At 37.6% G+C, this 16,826-nt stretch overlaps 1 long non-coding RNA gene across 1 annotated transcript in view; it reads left to right on the top strand.

Annotated features, from left to right (window-relative positions):
* Positions 1-15,115, top strand: part of LOC120301708 — a 29,498-nt gene extending 14,383 nt beyond the window's left edge. Inside the window, exon 3 of the long non-coding RNA XR_005554982.1 lies at positions 14,925-15,115. This is a non-coding gene — a long non-coding RNA (uncharacterized LOC120301708). The remainder of the gene's footprint in view (positions 1-14,924) is intronic.
* Positions 15,116-16,826: the final 1,711 nt, after the last annotated feature.

The raw sequence follows: 16,826 nt of genomic DNA, 5'->3' as shown, positions 1-16,826 counted from the left end.
CAATCATTTCCTTCACTTTTTTCTTGTTTTTTACATGTTGAAAGAAGCTCCCAGTGTCCAGCTTAATGCCTTAAGACTACATCAAACATTATAATCTAACCAGTCCCAGGTTGTTTCTATCCATGTACACTATATCTGATCAAACTCCTGTGGAAGGCTATGATGTCACCCTAATACCTCTTTATACTAAGGCCAGCTCAAAAAAATGATACGTTGTTCTGAAGACTTCTCATTTTCTAGGACACTAAGGAAAATTTTAGGAATGATATTAATGCTTCCAAGTTAGTATTCCTACTTTCTTCAAAATCTATCTCAGACAGAAAGAATGTAAGACTTCAAAGGACAAATATGCAACCTCAGACATGATAAGTGACTTACTTAGGAAGGATCAGCACCTGGAGCTTCTTTTGTTTCCAAGGCACTTTTAGCTGTCCCTCACCCCCAAACTATAATTACTGCTCTGTGAGTTATACATTTGCTAGTAGTTGTCCAGATTTGTGTAACCTAGACAGTGTAGCTCTACTGTATTAATGAAAGAAAAGCAGTACCCTTTGTGTTTATAAGTGAATCAAGCATAAATTTGCTTTTTTTAAAAAAAAAAATATTTTTAAATTTTCTGAATTTTTTTGCTTCATATTTTTTTTTACTTTTGTGACCTGTCCAGAATTGGTTGAAGTCAGTCGAGATCCAAATTGAATAAATAAAACAAAAATAATTAAAAAATTATCGTATATGCCGGCGTATTAGGCGACCCGGAGTATAAGACAACCCCCGTCTTTATAGCCGGGCCGCATTCCTAGAACGTCGTCTTATACGCCAGAAACTACCAGTATTTCCGGCGTATAAGACGACTCGGTGTATAAGACGACCCCCGTCTTTGGCGCCGATTTCAGTGCTCGCGGAAGTCTTATATGCCGGCATTTATGGTACCATTGTATTGTGTTACAATTGCAAGCAAAGTAGGCAGAACTGGACAAACCGTATGTATGTATGTATGTATGTATGTATGTCTGTATGTATGTATGTTATAATTTGTCTTAATAATAGAAATTACCTACAGGATATGTTTTTGAGCCCCTCAGTGTCTAAGTAAAAGTGAACCTGCCTGTATCAAGTTCCCCTGGAACATTTCTTGGTAGCAATATGGGAAAAGTTTTGAAATTGCCTTTTTCCAGGATATTTCTTTAATTGGTCTAATACAGCCCTGGATTTTGTTTGCTTGTTTGTTTGTCCTTTCATTCCCTCCTTTCCTAAGCATTTGGGGGGGGGATTAAATATGACAGCTTTTTTTGGTTCACTAACCCTGGCCTAATACCGGTACCTTAGAATATTGCAAATATGTGCTTCATAAATCACTGCCATTCTTAGGGTGTGTGGCTAATTTATAATGGAAACTATTTTTAAGAATGGATTTGACAATCTTAGATATCTTGCTTTTGTGGGAAGGAGGCAATAGCTAAATCATTTCTGAAATCTTGCCAAGAAAACTCCAAGGACTTATCCAGGCAATAACTAGGTGTCAAAATTGACTCAAAGATGCGCATGCAAATCTTATTGCATTTTATGAGTCCATAATTTTTAGTTTGTATTATTTTGTATGAGGTCCATCTATTATTAGATATTTAAAGTATGCAAGCTACTTGGTATTAGATAATAAAGCCAGATGTACTGTAAATCAAATGAATGACTCATTGTAATTCCCATTACTGCAGTATCATCTATTAGTTTCTCTCCCACTGCACCTTGGCTAATTGTAGCTTTGAATTAAACAACAACATGCAAAAAAATCTGTGTCGAACAAGTGAGTACGTGTCAAATATAGCTTACTATCATGGCTACATCCAAAAAGCCCTGGGAATTAGAGTTTGGAGTGGGTGCTGAGAATTCAGTTAGCAAGTCCTTGCCCACCCTCTTCTTAAAGTCTCTAATTTTCAAAGTTCTCTGTGGAAATAAAAGAAGAGTTTATAAGCCAGCTAAATTCAGTGTTAGTTAATCATAGAAGTAATCATTGCCTAATATATCCCATCTGTCATATTAACACATGCTATAAGTCTAAAGTATGTGTGTGCATATGCTTGTTTCTGTCACAAAAAAACTTTGGACTGATTATTCTGTGTTTTCTGCAGGAGGAATAAAAAAGTATACCAAAAGGCTGAAAAATAAATGCTCCCATAATCAAATTGGAAAAGAAATGAGATCCTGAAAGTTAGGCAGGAACATATTATAACTATGTTTTCACTATATCAACTAGTTTATAATAAATAAATAATTTAGAAATAACTGGTTATTAATGCATACTAATTAAACAGGCTTTAATTAAGGAAACCAAAATGGTTTTATTAAAAACTACACAAAACATGACCCACTGAGTCTTCATTTTAGAGATATTTCTATACCTAAATAGAGGTACAGAATGACCATGGGTGGGTAAAAAAGCAGTTCGAGTAGGAATGACTTCTGACTTCCTGCTGGCTTTCCCATTGAATTTCCTTGAGAAAGGATGGCAGGGAGCACTAGAAATGTCTAACTGTGGTTGACTCGGCAGTGTTGACAGTATAGTAGCACTGAAGCTGCTACAATTTTCCCAAATTTCAATTCAGTGGGAGTCATGGATCCCAGATTTTGAATACATTCTTTAATTTAGCATAACTGAGGTGTATGTAGGAGTTGACCAGGCTGAGCCCAAGGAACGGGTTAAATGCATCATCAGTCATGAGTATCTTTGTGCCCATAAGAAATCTAAGTCCAATCCACCTTGAATTCCTTCTACCAATTTCCTTTGGCCATTAGTAATTCAGATTCTTATAGCGAGCTTAAGCTAGCAATAAATCTTTATACCCATTTCAACTGCCTGGATCTCCTGATTTCTTTGGCACTTGACAGTACATTGATTCAAAAATTGTTGCCCTATCCTGCACTGTTTTGCCCAGTTGAAGGTTACAGTCAAACAGATACAAGTCTCTAGATAAATGATGTTAGATGCATTTAATTTCTTAAAATCTGGGGTTAAATGCATGCTACATAATAATATTGTCAGATAGATTCATCACAGTTTGGACAGTTATCACTAAGAATGCTTATTAATGGTGCCTTCTCAAGCTGGAAGAATCTGTAGTGGTGGAAAGATTATTTTTGGTTTACATATGTTTAAGATTTTTTTATAAGTGACTCAGGCACAAGGCAAGAGGGATTATTTTCAGATGTGTGGATCACACAAAAGTGGGAGAGACTAGCACTTTGGAAGACAGTTGGTAGATCTTTAAGAATGATCTTGAAGAAGGAACAGGGATAAAACTAATAAAATGGTAGCAATATACCTGGAAAGGATTTGGGGGCTGCCTTATCTTAAAAGGATGGGCAGAGATAATTTCAGAAAGGAGTCCCTGTGGATTTTACTCCGCTAGTCATTGCTGATTCAAAGGGGCAGTGCTCATCTCCGTTTCAAGGCCATTAAGCCAGCACTGTCCAAAGAAATTTCTCTCATCATGTGGCCAGCATAACATCATGGAGCACTGCTATCTTCCCACTAGAGTGATACCTGTTTATCTACTTGCATTTGCATGCTTTTGATCTGCTAGGTTGGCAGGAGCTGGGGCGAGGATGGGAGCATTGCGTGCTGCTTGGGTCTCAAACTTGGGCTGTTAGCTTTCCACAAGTCCAACATCTCAGTCCCTGAGCCACTGCGCTGCCCTTTTGCAGGAAGGCAATCCCATAAATAATGAGAGCTATATAGATGACACCAGCACCTTGAATTGCACCTGGAAGACTACCAATAACCATTGTAGTTTGCATAACAGGAGCGTTACATAAGCATACTGAGGCAGATCCATAATTCCTCGCAAGACTGCATTTTGGATGAGTTGTAGCTTCCAGAGTAATCTTTAAGAGCAGTTCCAAGTAGAACATAGCATAGTTTTGAAGACAAGAGTTGATAAAGGCATGAGTGATTGTGAGCAATGTCTGCTAGTTAACATTAAACAGTGGTTGCCATAAAAAGATTCAAGTGGTGGCCTAAAAAGATTCAAGAAAAGATTCAGAAAATAAAATGCATACCATATTCCTTAATTTTCATTCCCAAACCTTGCTAAATGTTTTGAAGAGGACGAATCAGAGCTCTTACCTTTGAGCTGATGAAAACACCATACAATCAACTGGACTGCAAAACAAGGAATTCCATCAGTGCAGAGAAGGCCCACGTTTTTATTAGTTGAGGAGCAGTTACAGGATGACAGGTGTCGGGGTGAGGTAAGAGTTCTGCCCAATGCGAAATTGCCGGTTTCCGAGTCCTAGATGTTTAAGGTGTCTTTTCCTACTGTGGTACAACAGACCTTTGTGGTGCCCAGCACAACAAATCTTATGGGAATGCAGTGGCCTGTTGCTGCCCTGTGTGCAAATACCAGCATCACTGCACAAGAAAAATGTGCCCATATATAAGCAGATTTAATAGCCTTCTTGAGAAAAATGAGACAATTCATTTCATCCCATATACACAAATTATAATCATCTCTACTTGTTCCAATGAGGCATTTTAAAATAAAATTTTCTAATGCAGAATAGCATCTGTTCCTAATGCAGCCATAAAGCATCAGCATTCTTTGATTTCTTGTCTGGGGCAAATATCTCTGCTATTATTCCCTTTAAAAAGTTTCATATGAACTGGCCAACCACTGATTGAAGTCAGTTTATTTATTTAAAGATACTGAAAATATAAAATTGTTTATTGTTGCCTGTGCGTATGTATGTGTATGTGAACACACACACACACACACACACACACACAGAGAGAGAGAGAGAGAGAGAGAGAGAGTCCCCGAGGCTCTGCTAAGGTCATTTTGGAGAGTCACTGACCCTTGTGCACTTATAAAAATTTCCCCATGACTTTCATTGAGTGTGGGAGACACTGGGTAAACAAAGGGAAACCTTCCCAGCTCAGACACAACAGCAAAGGTCAAGCTCCAGCATTTCCATCACCCGAAAAATCTTCTTCAATCAGTTTTGCTGCTCATCACTTGTATTATCAAATTAAAATTAGATAAGGAATCAGTTGTTAATCATGCCAAGGGAAATTTTAAAAAGCTCAAAGGCAAAAAAGAAAAAAAGAAAAAGAGAGAAAAAAGGAGGGGCCAGGAAGGTTCTAGCACAGGGGGTCTTCAAACTTGGCCCTTTTATGACTTGTGGACTTCAACTCCCAGAATTCCTCATTTCCCAGCCTGGCTGAGAAATTCTGGGAGTTGAAGTCCACAAGTCATAAAAGGGCCAGGTTTGAAGACCCCCTGTTCTAGGAGGACATTAATGATAGGGCTTTGAAAGGGCAGGTAGCAGTAATCAGCTCCTTTGTCAGGTTTACTTGATCTCCCATTACTCCCATTAAAATCCCCTTCCAGTATTGAGAGAGAATAAAGAAGGGTACCAAGAAGAGAACAAGAAACCTGGCCTTACATTACTTGTGTCCAAATTTCCTTTCCACAAAACATCTGCATCCCAAGGTGACTTCAACAGTGAAGATAGAACAAAACACAAAACCGAGACGCTCAAAAAGCCAGACCCTATTGGGCTTTAAGGCTATGCTTGTCAGATGGAGGACATGAGCCTGAGAAGAAATTTGTTCTCCTTTTGCCAGACATCTGGTAACTCTAGGTGTGCCCCAACCCAAAAATTTGGGACCCAATTAGATATTTCAGAACACAGCATACTTCAACATAAACAAATTCAGAGGTGATCTATTTTGAGCTGAGGGGCCAATCTGAAGCAGAATTCATGCCTGCGATTGATTAAGAGTGGTGGGGAAAAAAATCAAAGCCAGCTTTTATTTTCATACAAATAGTGGGTGTCCCATCCCATCCCATCCCATCTCATCCCATCCCATCCCATTCATTTGGCAGGAATGTTAAGAATTACAACAGGGAATCAGTTCTGCCAAATATTCGAAAAACATGATTTCAGTTTCTAAATTTAGACACCTTTAAATTTTCTGTTTCTTTTTCTTTTTTTAAAGTACCAATCATAGAGAAGACTACTACTCCTAGAAATCCTATTAAATTTCAGTCTGATAGGTTCAGGGGGAGGGTAGGCAGGCAATGGGAGGTTTACAAATTGGGCATAAGGTTGATGAATAGCTAGCAAGAAGGATAGTCCAGCCTTTCTGCCCTCCCCCATCTCCATTCAAAGACTATACTAAAAGAAGAGCTGGCATTTCACTCTTTGGAAGGAGCTGTGGCTGTTCAGAATAAACTAGTGCATTACAACGAGCAGCCAGCAACATCCTTTTAATGCAGCTCAATTTATTGCAGACAAATGTCCATCTAAAACATAAAACCTCTTGTTGTTTTTGTTATGGAGTGTTTTTGCAACATGAGTCATTCAAATGTTTATATATAGTGACCTTGTACATTGTCTGCTTCTTTCTTTCAACAGACACAACCATCTAGTTTTAAGTTAATTAATTAATTAAATTTATTTCCAACAATTGGCTTCAATCCAGTCCTTCCAAATCTATGATCACTGTAATCTGAAGATCACATGACTCAACATCCATTTCTGTGGTAAAATTGGGAAAGTCCATGGTTGTCAGTTCTATGCTGTTATTAGCTCATGTTCTTGAAAGTAAAGATTTGTAGGGTAAAATATTGTGATTTTTTAAAAACTCAGGTTTTTTTATGCTAGAAAAGGAAATTTCATATACATATTTGCCTAGGCATATTTTTTGCAGTTTTTCTCTGTAATTTTTGTCATGGATGCCAAGAAAGTTGAAGAGTTAGTGTATCCTCTTCTCCCTCCCGCCAGCATGTCTTCTCCTTTCCAATTGTCTCTATCCTCTTTTGCCTGTTTGGATAACTTGTAATCTTAGGTACCACAGTTTCAGTCTTTCAAATATGATATGCAAACCATATGTGGCTTAAATATGATTAATTAAATAAACCACAAGTAGCATGGTTTTGCACATCACATTAAGCCACAGATCATTATTTGCAAACCATAAAGGCTGGATTTCTATCATTTTCTATGACACAAATAAATCAGGTTTTAGTGTGAGCAGTATCCAGACCCAACCCAATGGATATAGGTCTACAGCCTTACTTTCCTGATATGTGAAAGATGAAAGGTGAATTTATCTATGCTGATCTGACCATGGGAGAGCAAGGAAACTGTGTTATGGGTAATAGGCATGAAAATCAATATTGGGAGGCTGCCATGTATAGCAGGCCAGATGAACTCCTGAATGGTGTACATCTATGATCAAGGGGAGAGTATTTTTCTTTCTCTAATAGTATCTTCTTACTGAAGATGTTTTCTTTGTGCTAATCCACAAGGATGACTCTCTTGAGAATGCTGCAGTCTCCCACGCTTCTTAGGAGATTTTATCAAGCCATCAAGAAAATATATTACATTGAGAGCAGCTAAAGCATTGAGTTGTTTGCATTTCCATAGCTCAAATCTTATGCGGATGAGAGAGTAGCTTTCTTAAAATGTCTAGGGCTATTATTACCCATTGCCCTGACCCAGGGCTGTTTGATCTCAATGGCCTTATCTTTAAATGTAACTGTGCAGCTGCAAGACAGAATCTCACATATTCTTAAAACTGCTTGCAAAATAAAAAGTAGAACAAAAACTGGTTGGGTTACATGGAAACTCAGAAAGTTGAAATAAACAGATCAAAGGCAGAATACCTGAAAATGTCAGTTTCTGCTTTTTTTTCAGTTATATTCTGATCTGAGTTATGATTTGACATTCTGCACCTCTCCTCTGTTTCCCATAATGGAATTTTATGGCCTAGCAATATTTATTCTTGTGTTTTGCCTCCCTCCCATTTTGACAAGTCTTTATGTGAAAATTAGCTCAAACAATATTGCACACACATAGAAAAAGGTATAAGGTTAAATTCTCCAGAATTATTCCTCCACCAATATATTATAATAATCAGAGATCGAGAAAAAAACAACACCCTCAAAAACTTACTTTCAGCCATAACCAGTGGTGGGATTCAAATATGTGAATAACCGGTTCTCTGTGTGGACGCCATTCTGGGAAGTCCAGAAGTCCATTCTGGGCCTGGACAACAAAAAATTAGCTACTGGTGGTATGAATGGGCTGAATCCCACCACTGGCCATAACATTTGAAGTTCAAAATCATGTTAAGGAGAGAAACCATCAACTGAGTTGATAGTTGGTGAGAGGTTCTATGGAGCTTAAGGTACCTTTAACCATTCAGAGAGAAGAAAATAACTAGCTATTGTCAATCTACTATGGTAATCTTGCCATGAATGGGGCTCACAGGCTTCTAGCATGGCAATAAGCAAAAATAAAAAAAAACCTGCTCTTACATGAATAAACTAGAGAGAATCATTGACTGATACAGTGGATAAAAAATAAATCGTGCAATATTTCCCAATAAGTTTAAAAATGTTCTTCTTCAAATGTTAAAAATTCTATTCCCCTGGTGGGGGGGACCATTGCAGTACTAAGTTCACTAGGGCACAAAAAATTGTTGATCCATTTAAAAAATCCAAAATTCATAGCTAGATAATAACTGTGTTAGGACCAATTTAAATGGCAAAACAGGATGCAAAAGCTTTTAAATTCTTTAGAAAATAAATCCTGGACTCAACAGGGAACATCTACACCAGTGGTCTTCAAACTTGGCCCTTTTATGACTTGTGGACTTCAACTCCCAGAATTCCTCAGCCAGGCACTCTGGCTGAGGAATTCTGGGAGTTGAAGTCCACAAGTCATAAAAGGGCCAAGTTTGAAGACCCCTGATCTAATATTGTTTTTTTAAAAGGACTATTTTAAATATTTTTCTTTTTCACCTACTCTCGCATGCAATCTATTCCATCAATAAACTAAATAATGCATTGGGTTAACATTGTTTTTGGTTACTAATAGACATAAGCTGATTAACTTACTAATTAAAATGTTCAGGTTAATTAGAAATAAATAATCAGTGTTTAGTTCTGAGACAAGAATATTGTCATCTTATTTCACTATATTTCACTGTATTTGATGCTTACTTCTAGAACTTACTGGTTCTCGAAACTGCAGATTTTCAAATATATTGGTCTACGATTCCCATTATCCTAATTTTCTTACTAATCGGAACAATGAATCTTATAAACCAGGGCATCCAGAAGGTATCAGGTTGGGGTAGACTGGGATAATAAGAAAACAGTACTGAACTTCATGGCCCAGAGGGCAACTGAACTTTAAACATTTCACATCACTGACTTAATTGTACCAAATGGAGTCTTCATCATGCAGCAAGATAGATCTACTTGTTTGAGTTTGTTTGCTTTGAGTAACTCTCTGTTTCTGTTTAATATCTACATCAAGTTGCTAGGTGAGGCCATCTATTGCTATGGGGTGAGGTATTATCTCTGCCTATAATAAATAAATAGCAATAGCAGTTAGACTTATATACCACTCCATAGTGCAGTTATGGTCAGGCAAAATTGCCTTCGTGCTCCAGTAGTGCCTGTTCCTTGATAGGAAAACCTCTGGCCACTTCCTGAATGGATTACTGTAATGAACGTTACATGGGGCTTCCCTTGAAAAGCTTCTGGAAATTGCAGCTGGTGCAAAATATGGTGGTATCGGCAGTTATGTGCATTCCTAGATTAGCACATTCTACACCTCTGTTCTGTGATCTGCATTGGTTACCAGTTTGCTTTGGGGTTCAGTTCAAGGTGTTGGTAATGACTTTTAAAGCCCTTCCTGCGATGATTCATTTTAGGGATAACCATGGCACACCCTCTTTGGAACATCATTCCCCTCCCTGAAGGCCCTGAAGACATGGCTTTGCCACTGGGTCTGTTGGAGGTATGGAGCTGTGAAGTGATTGTATTGTTCGTAAGCTAATAGATTGCATTCTCCTGCAGGCAAAGTTTCATGGTTTTCATGGTTTTATTGGTTTGTAATGATTTTGTTATTGTTCTTCTGCTTATACATTTTTATTTGTATTATATTATCTTTATAGGTAGGTGTAGAATAGGTATTGCCTTTCTACCGATAGACAGCAATTTGTGGACCAGCAGAAGCTGGACAGAAGGAAACAGCTACATAGTGGGAAGGAGGAATTAACAAAATAATTGTTTTCCACCCTATTTTACTAACAGAATTTCTGCTGCATTGAACAGATTTCCATAAGCAGGGAGACCTTAACTGTACAATTTTACCTTAAATATATCTAAAAGCTGACATTTTGGGAAAAGATCTTCCCACCCTAGGCCAAAGTCTCAAACGCCAAAGAAATACTTAGAACAATCAAGAAACTAATCTGAGACTCTTTTCCTTTCTTCCCTCTGAAAATAACTGTTAAATCTGTGTTTGAAGCACATTTTCATTTTATGTTGTCTGGCTTTCAGGTTGATAGATATCAGTGCAATAGTGACAACATGGCCACAAAGGAGAAACATATGTGATCTTGGCACACGTCCAGAATGCAGTCTGACCCTCTTCTCTATTAACCAAGCTAAACTCTAGAGGGAGGCTCGGCACACCTTTTAATTTAATACTGTTGCATTTGATTACTCACGGCAAGAAAGGATTTGAGGGCTGCGTATTTCTCAGGACTAGGACAGCTGGAGTCTTTTACTAGGCCAGTAAAAATAATGTTCACTAAAGGTTTAATATGCATGCTGAAGAGACTCTAAAATGTTTTGGACTGTGTAAAATTAAATTCCCAACCCTGTGAAAAATAGGGATTGAAGAAACTGAGCATCCTTAGAAGAATTGATAGCCCTATAATTAAATTTGAGTGGAAATAGTCTGGAAGCCGTATTTTGGGATTATAGTTTTATAAGAATATCCTTTGCTATTGAGATAACTTGTTTTGCAACGGAGAAACTGCACTTCCACTTGTCATTCCTGGAAGTGGCTTTTTCCTCTGGAATCATTTGCATTATTGATGCATTTTTATTGCACTATTCCTCTACAATAATGAATAAGATTCCACTTTTCTTCTCATGTAGTATTTTCTCAGTTGGTAGATTAGTCTGAGATATAACAATTGAGTTGCAATTACATAAAGATCTTTGATAGAGTAGCAAAGATTTGTATCAATGTCTTTCCAGTCCTAGCCTAATTCTATGAGCAATACTATGCTATCTGTCAGAATATTTGCAAAGGACATACTGATCATACTTAAAACACAGGGCTAATCTTTTCAGACATGTGTAGCCTTAGATGCTTCATCATTTTGCAACAAAGCTTCAAGATCAGGTTATGAGTGTAAATAATATAATCAGATCTTTGCCATTTCGTTTAATTTATTCATAAACAGCCCTATCCAACAAAATAAAATTTAATGTAGAGAAAAATAAGGTTTTACACTTAAGCAGGAAAACCAAATGTACAAGTACAGATTAACTGAAACCTGGCTCAAAAGCAGTATACTATGAGAAGGATCTTGGAGTCCTAATGGTCAATTACTTAAATGTGAGGCAGCAGTGTATGGCAGCAGCCAAAACAGCTAATGCAATCCTAGGTTGCATAAACAGAAGGATAGAGTCAAGATCATGTGAAGTATTAATATCACTTTATAAAACTTTAGTAAGACTACACCTGGAATACTGCATCCAGTTTTGGTCACCCCATTAAAAAAATGATATGGACACTTTAGAAAGAGTGTAGAGAAGAGCAACTAAGATGAATAAGGGCCTGGAGACTAAAACATATGAAGAACAGTTGCAGGAATTGGATTTGTCTAGTCTAGTGAAAAGAAGGACTAGGGGTGACATGATAGCAGTGTTCCAATATTTGAGGGGCTGTCACAAAGAAGAAGGGGTCAACTTATTTTATAAAGCACCAGAAGGCAAGACAAGAAACATCAGATGGAAACTAATCGAGAGAAGCAACCTAGAACTAAGGAGAAATTTCCTAACAGTGAGAACAATGAATCAGTGGAACGGCTCGCATTCAGAAGTTGTGGATGTTTCATTGATTCATTCAATTTAGAAAATTTATATTGCTGCCTACTCGCACATGGTGACTCAACATTGCTTACAGGACATAAAAGCACAATATAAAAAAAATAAAAATAATAAAAAATAAAAATAATAAATCCCCACCCCCCAGCACAGTGACAACTCACATTCATACCAGCCATTTAATGGGCTGCATCAAACTCTGGGTTCCCCAGGCCTGCTGACAGAATATCTTCAGGATCTTCCAAAACAGAGTTAGAGTGGGGGGCGAATATAATTTCCAGAGGGATGATGTTCCAGAGGGAGGGAGCCACCACGGAGAAGGCCCTTTTTCTGGGTCCCATCCAGTGGTAGGATTCAGCCAGTTTGCACCGGTTCAGTAGAACCAGTAGCTAATGTTTTGTTGACTTCATTGAACTAGCTGATGCCCTAGCCCTTTTTTGCAAGGCCCAGAACGGGTCGTCAGAAGTGCATTGGAGTCACTTCCGGAAGTCCATTCTGAGCCGGGGAGGCCTCCCAGGCTCAGAATGGACCTCTGGAAATGTGTGGATGCCACTTTCTGAACTCTATTCTGAACCGGGGAGGCCTCCTCTAGGTGTCCAATTCTCAGTTATTAAAAAAACAAAAATATGTTAAACATACCAACATGAATAATAGAATTATGCTCAAACAAGTGCTAGAAATGCAAAAAAAATTTTGGGGAGAAATCTGTACACATACACATACACAAATTCTCTCTCTTTCTCTCTATCCCCCACACACTGACACAAGCACACACTGACTTTTAAAGCCAAGTTTAAAGCCCAAATGGGCTAGTCAAAGATTATGCAGCAATTTTTGTACAGAGATGGACCCAAGTCCAAACTCTTAGCTTTCTATGTAGAAATAATACTATGATAGGTTTTCCATGCAAAGATTGATTCCTTTCAGAATGTACCTAAATTAATGGCCATCACCCACATCTTTGTGGCAGTGCATTCTTGAAGTCAGTTATGCACTGCATTGTGCTTTCTTTTGTTAAATGCTAAGCCTACTGTCTAGAAGCTCCTTTGGGCCACTCTGTATGTTCTAGTAGCTATTATGAAGTAGGAAGAAAAATTTCCCTTGCTCTACTCTTCCCATTCATCTCAGGAAAGCTTGTGGATTTACATAGTGTTTAATTAATGGTTTGTTATAATCTCTGTTTTTAAAAGCCCAGTCCATTTGGTGAAGGAAAAGATTAGATGGATGGAAACTTAATGACATGACAGTAATAAAAAAGAAAAGGGAATGAAAAAAAAAGCTCTTGAACCCTTGAACTCCATGGACATTCTGAAAGGGTAAACTGCTTTAGAAGAAGCCCTCTGTGTTTCAAGCAGGAGAATATATCGCAAGATGACATCATGCTAAATTTGAACCTTCATCCTGAGTCTCTTTCTGCAGGCAGGCACTGAGAGAGGCAGCACAATAGATTTCTTCTCCGTTGGGTGCTCAGGCAGAAAGGCAGTTCGCCCTCCACCTCTTCATAAAAACCTCGGCAGAAAGCAATTGCTTCATTGCACACCAGTAGCATATAAATGAGTTCAGCTTCTTCATTTCTTATTTGGGTAATAAAAGTCAGCCTGGCCATTCCTTTTTGAGCATTCAAGGATGATAATGTTCGCAAGCAATTAAAATCCACAGCTGAAATTAAGTGTCCTCACTCAGAGAAAAAAGACAAGAGGTTTTTAAAAAATCAGATAATAACATCAGAACAAAAACCTCTTTTTTTTAAAAAAAAAAACCAAAGTAAACGAATTACTTTCTTCATGTCATTCACATTAATATTACTTTAGATTATTCATACATTTTACATTCACATGTTGGCTGTTTTCAAACTGTGGCCAGAGACCTAGGACTTCTTTGGAAGCTTTTTGTGCGTGGTGGTGGTGGTGCCATCCAAAGATGCCAAACCAGAACCTATGTAATTCTGCACGAGTAACTTATTTCTCTACCAGAGCTATCTGTACATCAAAAACATCTGCAATCTAGCTAAGTGGTATAGCAGCACATCCTTGGCGCATGGGAAGTTCCACATGTAAATATCTGCATCCCTATCTGTGGTAGCTGGTTTTAGAAGAAATCTGCTGAAAGCTTTGAGGAGCTTCAGCTAGTTAAGAGCGATGCCAATAAAGCTGATTGGAACTGAAATTGAGGGTTAATAACATCTGTTCTTGGGTCTACCTTTGTATTTGTAGAAATGTCATGGTGGCATTAGCCTTTGAAATGCTAAAAAGCTTGACATTCATGTACTAGATGTATGTTGCCTTTTTCTCTATGTTCTTCAATTATGGAAGAGGTTTGGCTCAGGGAAAATCAGTGCAAGTACAAAAATGTGGGCGTCTTTGTAGCAGCAATGGCTTAATGGAATTCACTTGATTGATTGTTCTTTTCCACCAATTGATGGAATTAGTTTTTCACTGGTTATGTTGGCCAAGGAATGCTATTTCTCTTTCCGCCATATTTAATTTGCAAATGTAGAAATGTCTGCACATTTTAGAAATATATTCTCCAGAATGTGCCAAAGGAAACATAAAACACTGCTTCACTTGCCTAACTCTGGAAGGATGGATTTTCTGTATCAAAATGAAGCTATTTCTGACTTAAGAATTAATTTAAAAGCAAATTGTAGTTCAGTAAATTTCATTAACACTTCTGAATCATGTGCACGCTTATCTCCTGCTAGAATGATGACTTCTTACCAAAAGGGCTTTTCTTTGCTATGATAGTTTTCCTTTTATAATATGATGTCATCACATTGAATAGCCCTGCATGAGTTTCTGATGAAAAGCACAAGTAATTCTCTTCATGTTTCTAATACATGAACCATTCCATTCATCTCTCTGATAGCTGGGAAGAAGGAGGGGCTGGCTGCTACAAGCAAAGGTAGTCATTGTATAGTTAATGTTATATTAGCAAAGGTATAATTGGGCTTTTGATATGCACAACATTTGGAGACTAATGAAATAATTTTCTATCTCTTTCCAGACTTTGGAACAAGCCACATAAGGAACAGATGGAACTATTCAGGGAGTGATCACTTTGTTCATATTATACATATATGAGCTTCCAGAATGCCAAAGCAGGTGAGGGTTGTGGTTCCTAATAAAAAAACAATGGCAGGTATATATAAAAGCACAATGCCTGCGTCAGTTTGTGGGATTCTCTCTTTCTTTAGCTTTATTTCCTGATACATTGATTTTTTTAGTGAATTATAATTAACTTTAATGAAAATAACATTATAAAAGAAGGAAAACATGCCAAAAATGAAACAAATGCATGTAGGACATATATTCAGATACTGACATAGATACCTACATAAAATTGTAGAGTACAGAAAATATTTAATTGTATGAAGTCATACTTTGTTTAATCACCCATAACTTATTGATTTTAATAACTTATTAGTTTGTAAATTGCTAGTAACATCTATTCTGCAACTTAATGAATAGTTGGAGCCACATGTGTGTCTTTCTAATGCTAAACAATAAGTCTTTTGATAGTAAGAAAAGTATAGAAAATCTAGTTTCTTTGTCCAGATGTCAGCACCCATGTGATAGGAATACTCCTCAAAAGAATATGAACATCTGATAATATTAAACCTCAAAACCGAGCTAATGCATTTAATAGCATCTTTCCCAAATGGAACAATTGTTGGACATTGTAGAAACATATATTTAAATAAATGATTGATTTCACTACATATTCAGCTACATAATCATCTATTCAGATTTTTTTTTCTGTAGAAATGCAATGAAGTCATTTCTGAAATAGAATTTCATGTTGAAAAAAGATGTAATCCAAAATCCATTCTGGTTTTTTGGCATTTTTAACATCTATTTTTTTAAAAAAAAAATTAAGTAAAACATGCAAACCAAAACAGCAAAAGGGAGAAAAGGAAACAATGCATATATAAATGATGGTTATAAAAATACTTTTAAAAACTAAAAGAAAGATGAAAAAAAGAAATAAAATGGGGGTTTTGGTAGCTTCCTTTTTTTCTCTCCCCTCCATCCCCCACCCATTAGCTAATTGCTATTTGAATATTTTTATACTATACTTAGAACAGGGATCCACAACCCCCGGTCAGTGGACTAGTACTGGTCCACAGAGTGCCAGAAATCGGTCTACTTTGTGTAAACAAGTGAAATGCATCTGCAGGATGCAGGCAGCACACAAAAGCATGCCCCCCTCTGTTCCGGTTGGAAAAATCTCTCTCCACAGAACCGGTCCCTGGTGCCCAAAAGGTTGGGGGCTGCTGAACTACAACATTGCAAAACATCTAACTACCTTATTAGCTCCTCTAGTTGGAAACACCATCCATCACATCAACAAGGACTTCACCAGCAAGGTTTGGAAACTAAAACTGGACCTGGATGAGACTATGGTTTCCTATGATGTGACTTCCCTCTTCACTTGCATTCCAACAACTGAAGCTATCACAGTAGTGAAAAAATGACTGCTACAAGACAGCACCTTAGGTGATAGAACCAACCACACCCAGACCACATATGTGCCATGCTAGATCTCTGCCTGACCACTATTTTAAATACAATGAGGGTTTCTACAGACAAAAACACAGCTGCACCATGGGTTCACCTGTGTCCCCCATTCTGGCCAATCTCTACAGGGAAGAGGTAGAAACCAAAGCCCTAAACTCCTTCACAGGAATTCTACTCATTCACTAGTATAGGTATGTGGACGATATTTGGGTCAAGATCAAAACACAGGAATTGGAAGCATCTACCAAACATATCAACTCTGTGGACAGATACATCAAATTCACTCTGGAAGATGTTAATGAAAATAATCTAGCCTGCCTGGACTTGTGCAGTACACATTAAGGAAGACAGAAGCCTTAACACTGAAGTTTACAGAAAACCCATACAC

The sequence above is a fragment of the Crotalus tigris genome, unplaced genomic scaffold (assembly GCF_016545835.1).
Source record: "Crotalus tigris isolate CLP2741 ecotype Arizona unplaced genomic scaffold, ASM1654583v1 scf7180000024391.5723578, whole genome shotgun sequence".
Lineage (NCBI taxonomy): Eukaryota > Metazoa > Chordata > Lepidosauria > Squamata > Viperidae > Crotalus > Crotalus tigris.
The sequence above is the reverse complement of the archived record's forward strand: the minus strand, read 5'-3'. Positions and strand labels throughout refer to the sequence as shown.